This window comes from Gekko japonicus, unplaced genomic scaffold (genome assembly GCF_001447785.1).
Source record: "Gekko japonicus isolate JY-2015 unplaced genomic scaffold, Gekko_japonicus_V1.1 scaffold683, whole genome shotgun sequence".
NCBI lineage: Eukaryota > Metazoa > Chordata > Lepidosauria > Squamata > Gekkonidae > Gekko > Gekko japonicus.
In genome coordinates, this window is record NW_015162499.1 from 542,987 (window position 1) to 550,831 (window position 7,845).

Here is a 7,845-nt window from a genome sequence, read left to right on the forward strand (position 1 = left end):
CTCTAGTTCCAGCTCCTGCCAACCTAGCAGTTCGAAAGCAAGAAATTGCAAGTAGATAAATAGGTACCACTTTGGTGGGAAGGTAACAGCGTTCCGTGCGCCTTGGTGTTTAGTCATGCCAGCCACATGACCACGGAAACGTCTTAAGACAGCGCTGGCTCTTCGGCTTTGAAACGGAGATGAGCACCGTAACCCTAGAGTCGAATTCGACTGGCTTTCGAGCAAGGGAACCTTTACCTTTACCTTTACTTACCTCCTAAACACCCCACCTAAACATCCTGGGGAAAACTCCATCCTCCAACTGTACTTATTTTAAAGCTTCTTTACTCCCCCTCCGCTTTGCACTGTGGATGTTCATGCTAAAAACAACAACGACAACATAAACTCATGTCCAAGGAGTAGGCATCACAAAAATAGTCTACAAAAATTCTACATAGAAACAGCTGTTCTTTAAAAAATCACTCTGTGGTGATGCCAACATTATAATTGTTAATCAAATAACTGTAAGTTCTCACTGAGGCAAGCCAAGAAATTGGCGCAGAGCATATTCTTTTAAAATGCAAATTCTGATTATTTCTTGTCCTCTGTACCAAAGGCATCAGCGCTAAATGCAAATTAGCTGCTTTTCCCTATGGCCCACGTTCTCTCTGCCTGTCCCAGTTCGTTTCAGTTTTTTTTTGGGGGGGGGGGGAATCCAGAAGACAAAGAATGACAGAACAGAAACTGAGGCACACACATACACACAGGGAGAGACTGTTTGGCTGAACTGATTTTTGAAAAAATCATTTTGTGTGAACTGGGTGACCAGACTTAGGAAAATACAGGGAGAAGGAGAGGAAACTAGGAATAAAGGGTTTTTTTTTTAAAAAATATATCAAATTATGGAAGAAGACGAGGTGTAACAGGAGATTGGATTTATACCCCGCCCTTCACTCGGAGTCCCAGAGTGGCTTACGAACTCCTCCCCCTCCCCACAACAGACACCCTGTGAGGTAGGTGGGGCTGAGAGACTTCTTTCGCGAACTGCTCTTTCAAGAACAGCTCCGACAGAACTATGGCTTGCCCAAGGTCACCCAGCAGCTGCAAGTGGAGGAGTGGGGAATCAAACCCAGCCCTCCCAGATTAGAGTCCACGACTTAACCACTACACCAAACTGGACAGCATGCTCACTCCTTGCACAGAAAGCTTTGGACTGAAGTTGTGCCTGTAGGAAATTTTGCTGTTGAATTTTAAGCACGTGAAGGAGCAATATGAAGAAACAGGCTTCCTGAAAAAAGAGAGTCTGGGGGATCATTATGGGGAAAATGTTTTTGTGAAAATTGCTAGCAGGCAATGGGAGGTGTAAGCTGGGCGTGGGTTGTTGCAGGGAAACAGAATGGATGCACTCTGGCTGTGGTCTGCTGGCTGCCATGAATTGGAGCTCAGGGACAGTGCAGAATTTCCAGCAAGAGCCAGCGTGGTGTAGTGGTTAGAGTGTTGGACAAGGATCTGGGAGACCCAGGTTCAAATCCCCACTCTGCCATGGAAGCTTGCTGGGTGACCTTGGGCCAGTCACAGGTTCAGGTGTTTGTTCGAAGCAGTAGAACTTGAACTTTGTGCTGCTATTTCACAGGATCGTTGTGGGGGTAAAAAAGTAGGAGGGAAGAATGAAGTACGCTGCTTTGGGACCCCATGGGGGAGAAAGGCAAGGGACAGATGGGTGGATAGATGGATGGATAAACAGAAGTGCTGAAGTTTTGCTGTAGGTGGTGGAGACGCTGTCACTCCGAATGCCAAACTTTTAAATTCAGTGAAATAAGAGGGGACAAGGAAGAGCGAGCAGATGAAAAATTGCTCTTCAAATGCTCAGAGGAACTTTTGCTGTCATTTCTGCCTAAGAATTTTCCACTAAGGAATCACTGATTGATCTAATGCCAGTCACTGGATATGCCTCAGTGTTTCTTAGCTGTAAGACAAGAACACTGGTTTCAAAGTGGTGTCAATGCAAAATAGTTCATTTATGTATGCTGTGTGTCTATAACTTGCCTCACAGTAGCTTTGCCAACTCTGGGTTGGGAAATGGGTGGAGATTTGGGGGATGGAGCTTGGGTGGAGTTTGCAGAGGAGAGGGAACTCAGTGTGGTGTAGTGGTTAAGAGCAGTGGACTCTAATCTGGAGAACTGGGTTTGATTCCCCACTCCTTCACATGAAGCCAGCTAGGTGACCTTGGGTCAGTCACAGTTCTCTCAGAGCTCTCTCAGTCCCACCTACCTCACAGGGTGTCTGTTGTGGGGAGAGGAAGGGAAGGTGATTGCAAGCTGCTCTGAGGCTCCTTCAGGTAGTGAAGGGCAGGGTATAAAACCAACTCTTCTTCTTCTTCTTCTTCTTCTTCTGATGCTTCTTCTTCTTATGCTTCTTCTTCTTCTTCTGATGCTTCTACTCCTCCTCCTCCTCAGTGTGATACAATGTCACAGAGTCCACCTTCCCAAACAGCCATTTTCTCCAGGGGAACTGATCTCTGTAGCTTGGAGATCAGAGTCACTCTGGGAGATCTCCAGCCTGAACCTTGAGGTTGGCAGCCCTGCCTCAGAGGCTTTGGCTGGCCTCACTTTGTCATCTAGAAGTCTAGTTTTATGCACTTTTCATTCCCACCATCTATTTACAGGCCATTCCTGCCTGGATTGTTTTGGGCCCAGCATTGCCCTCCCCGGGCCATTCCTAGGCTGCTAGATTCCTGTGGATCCGTGGAATGTTTCAGGCCTAGGGTTGCCAGGTCCTACCTTGTTCCTGGCGGGGGTCTCCAGGCTGCTGGTTGGGATCTTCTGGTGTGCACGTTTTCCATTGTTTCCCCCAGGGGTCATTTCGTAGAAAAAGAGCTAGGGGAACTCATTAGCATAACTCATTAGCATATGCCACACCCCCTGACATCAGGGGCCTGGCGGTGGACCTGCAAGGCCAGCGGGAGTGCGAGGAAGCCCCGCCAAGGCCCTCCCTGGCCCCAGGCAGGCAGGGGTGGGGAGAGGTGGGGAGGAAGCAACTTACCCTCCCTCTTCTCCTGCCTCCTCCTGGCTGAATGAGGGCTGGAAGCGGGGCGGCCGGAAGCAGGGGGTGGGGCTTCGTCATGTGCCCCGCCCCCCCGCACCTCACCCCGGGGCAGTCCATTCCCCCGCATTCCCCCCCAAATTACCTCTGGTTTCCCCCCCTCAAAACCATAGAGTTTGCCCAAAAATGAGAGTGTCACCCCCGACATTGGCAACACAATGACATCACTTCCAGGTGACATCATCACGACAGAGACATTGTTTGGTGATGTCCTTGTTTGGGGGTGTGGCTTCCTCCACCAGCCAGCTGGCTGGTGACAGATTGGAGCCCCAAAGACTGGGGGATTCCCTGGCCGGACTGGGGGTCTGGCAACCCTATTGGGGCTATGCACAAAGAAAGCGAATATATCCAAGGGTACCGAAAGGGACATCTTTTATAGATCTCTAGGAAATTTAACTTTTAGTACTATCAACCACTGAGATATCTGGCTTTTTACTAGAGTTATATGGCATATATGAGTTATGTTATTTTATATTGTGTTTCAAAGTGGTTTTAATTGTATTGTATCTTATATTGTTGTATTATATTTATGTTGCTGGGACCCGCCCTGAGCCCGTTAAGGAGAGGGCAGGATATAAAGCCAAATAAATAAATAAATAAATAAAATATATTTCACTCTGCCCTGGGGTGGGACCTGGAGATCTCCTGGAATTACAACTGATCTGCAGACTGCAGAGATCAGTTCCCCTGGAGGAAATGGCCGCTTTGGAGGGAGGATTGTATGTCATCATACCCCACTGAGGTCTCCAAACCCCTCCCCAACTCCACCCTCCTCAATCTCCAAAATCTCCAAGAGTTGTCAACCTACACCCTGCCGTACTTCCTACATGCGATGGTGGTGGAAAGTGCCATCCAGTCGAAGCCGACTTATGGTGCCCCGGTAGGGTTTTCATGGCAAGAGATGTCCAGAGGTGGTTGACCATTGCCTGCCTCTTCATCACAACCCTGGACTTCCTTGGTGATTTTCCATCCACATACTAGCCAGGCCCAACCTTGCTTAGCTTCCAAGATGTGATTAGACTGGGCTATCCTAGGTTATCTTACATGTATCACTACTGTATCTGCAGCAATCACATTTGCCATGTAAGGTGGGGAAGCTTGTGAAGTTGCTTACAACCTGCCAGGTAAAACAGGTTGCCATTGAAACAAGAACTCATCTCATGCACCAGGAAATGCACGTGAACAGCGCAGATTGCATTGGAATGCATTGTGGGCATTACGTGGTCTTTTCAACGGCAGATATTGCTGTTAAGTAGCCATCTTAAGAGATGGAGTCAAAAAGAGAACAGTAAATGCCTTTGGAAGTGTGCTCATGCTTTCTAAATAATAGTTTTTGCCTAAAAGAATACTGGGACGTGGTTCCTTGGATCATTACGTGTACTGAAGCTGGGGGGAGAATCCACACCCACGTTTAAGTTAACATATTCAGAATGAATTATTGCTGCAAGTGGTAATGCTTGCGGGCTGATTGCTTCTCGGCAGCCACCAGGCGAGGGAAGTGATCTCTATCACCAGCCTTATTTTAAATAACTATATAAATGTTATTAATGAACGTTGTCACGTCTCTCATCTAAAGGTTGCATTTATACACTGAACAGGGTGAGTGAGCATAATCTGGACTTCGGTTTTCGAATTAATTCCCCCCCTCCCTCCATGGAAGGGTGATGTGTCTAAACTTTAAACAGCTTTGATGGATGACTTGCAGTGTCAAATAACAAGTCACATCACTCCTCGGAAGCCCGAAAGAAACTACACTGAGGCAGAGTGATTGTTTTAGCAGGTGAGTGTTAAAAGGCGCTTGTTTTCTTAGCCCTCAGACATCAAAGCTACATGTCCTGTTTCTTTCTTGTATGTACTAGAGTAAAATCATACTTGCCCAAACTTCTCTAAGTACTGAAGGGTCTGTAGAGACCCTCTTTTACCCATTCCCCACTCCCCCATCTCATTAATTAATTAATTAATTAAGTCAGTCAGTCAGTCATTCCATTTTACTAATATGGAAAGCATTTTCTCTGTTTATGAAAATATATACTGTCAGACCATTGGTCCACATAGACCAGTGTTCTCTACTCTGTCTACCAGTGGTTCTTCAAGACTTCAGTCCCTGTACCTTTTAACTGAGGAGTCTGAGATTAAACCTGGACCCTTGTGCATACAATTGTCAGGTACTTCAATAACTCAGCATCAACAGCAGGTCCTTAAACAGGTTCAGCTTTATTGATCAGAGCAAGGTGAAGTCATTTTAGACTCTTTGAGTCCGGAATGAAGCATACAAAATGGCCATAGTAATTATAGTGGGTTCATTATAGCTTGTTACCGTTAGATGGCTCATTATTAACCCGCATGCGCGAAGGTGCCTAATTGGTCAGTGAAGTGGGGGGGGGACATACAAATATCCTATATCTTATTATGCACATGACCACTTCGTCATTCTTAACAGTGTTCCTGTCAATGCATCTATGGCTTATCAATAAAAGTAAAACCTTCTTCCAGAAGCGTGTACTCAATTGTTTAAGTTGTGGGTTCTGACAGTTGGGCGGGAGTGAACATCAAGTCCACCACTCCCTCCCTCTGACTGTCATGCTGTGGGAGGTGCGAAAGGGCATAAGCTAAGGAATTTGCCTTCCCCAGGAAGTGATGAAGTGTGAATTGAAACGTGGAAATCAGCCCACCGCAGTTGTTTGGCGTGTAGAACTTCAAGGTTTTTGTGATCAGTCCAGACCTCGAATGGCACCCTTGCCCCTTCTAACCAATGTCTCCAGATTGACAGGGTGAGTCGGATGGCTCCAGCCTCCTTATCCCAAACACTCTGTGGCATGGATCCCATCCGGGGTGCCTGGGCAGGCCTGTCTATCTTGATCATCTGGAGCTGGGCCTCTGCATCGGCAGCTTCCCGCACCCATGCATTGAAGGAGATGCGGCGCACACTCTGCAGGATAGTCTCACAAATCTCTGGGTGGAGAGTCAGGGGAAAGAAAACATGGTGGGGCTACCCTACAACAATGCATGAACTTCATAGCTGTGTTATTATATGACAACATTCATGTTTGGGGGAGGGACCCAAGAGGCTGACATTACCAACCCCCATCTTCATTTCACCAATCCCTTCTATTACATCCAGCTTCCTTGCTTCAAATGGACTCCATCCCTTCAAGTTTTGTAGTCTGGAGGGAAACTGTATGCAATCCAGATTCCTCCCCACTTTGGGGGAAAAATCCACCCATTGGCTGCGGTCACACATGGGAGAAAATGTGGGTGGGAAGCGAGGCTGTTTGCCCCAGGCTGCAATGACGCGCGTTTGCGCGATCACACTTCTGGCCGCGCACCCGCAGTTCCGGATAGTAGAAGATTTTACCTGGTGGCTTTTTCCCATGCTCCTGCGGCATGATACGACGCCCCACCAATGACTCCGGGACACTGGACAGATGTGTCTGTCTGATCGCGCCCCTTTACTCTGTGGGGGAATCGCACCGTTGCCACCGCTTTTGGTACGTATGATCGCACCCCATTGACAATCAAGTGAACCCAACTGTGTTACCAGCAATCCAGTTGGCGATCCTTGCTATCAATTCCATACTGTGTGCTCCACAAGAGAAAAAGCAAGTATTAGACAGAGTGAATAGGATATTCAGGACAATCAGTGTCTCTAGGATTTATTTTCAGTCCTCTCTACAAAAAAGGGAAAACTGAGGGCTGGTAGCGATTTCCAGCAACCACCACCTGTACTGCCCAGGACAAGAGGTCTTTAATGATCTGAGTCCCAGGCAGGGAGGGTCCAGGTGCTGCTCTGACTTTATGGCAGAATGACAGTTGTTTTATCCCTTGTTCTGGATGAGAGGTCTTTCATGTCCTGAGAGCCAACCTGGGAGAAGACCCATAGTGTTAACCATAACAACAACAAACGCACAATCAAAAATTCCACTATGAGTATGTGACACTCCCCCTAAAGGTATCCCTAAATACCCTACAACATCACTTCCCTAGTCAACTTTGCCCAGTAACTTCTGATACTTATCCTTCCCCAACATCACCGAACACCCTTCCTAAATAACACCACCTTACACTGCTTTTGACATATCAGCAGTAAGGGAACCATCTTTTTTTTTAAATTTCCCTCTCCTAAAAAGGAGAGAAGTTTTGCTTTTACAATTCAGAAAATTAGGAAGGGTATATAGAGGGGTAAAGAAAAGTGTTGAGTGATGTTAATGTATTAGTATATTAATCTTTTAGTATTAAAGTCAATAGCTTCTTCTGCAGTTGGACAATCTTCTTTTCTTCTCTCTCTGTTAAAACAAGCAATTAATATGTTAATAGTGTCCTTTTGGTGTTAATATTACTTTTAAAGTATTATCCGAAAAAGTCTTTAGACTTTGGGGTCTTTCCCTTTTTTGTCTCTTAAGTTATATTTTGGACCGGTCGCTCCTTTAGCTTCCTCGTCCTTCACCTCTTCCTCCGAGCTGCTGTCTTCCCCGCTAGTTCCCGACATCCACTTGGCAAGTTCTGCCTCTTCTTCTGTACTGGCGTGCCTCTTCAAAAAGTCTTGAGCCTTGAAGATAGAGTCTATCTTTTCTCTTCTGTCTTTAAACTTGAAGACCAATCCTTCGGGCACCAACCATCTGTAACTGATTTGATGACTTTGTAAGAACGTGGTCAATCCTTTATATTCCTTTCTTTTCATTCTGATTTCAAAAGGAACATCTTTCAAAATCCTGATCGGTTGATCTCCAATTTTCAAGGGTGTTGCTGAAGCTGCCTTTAAAATCT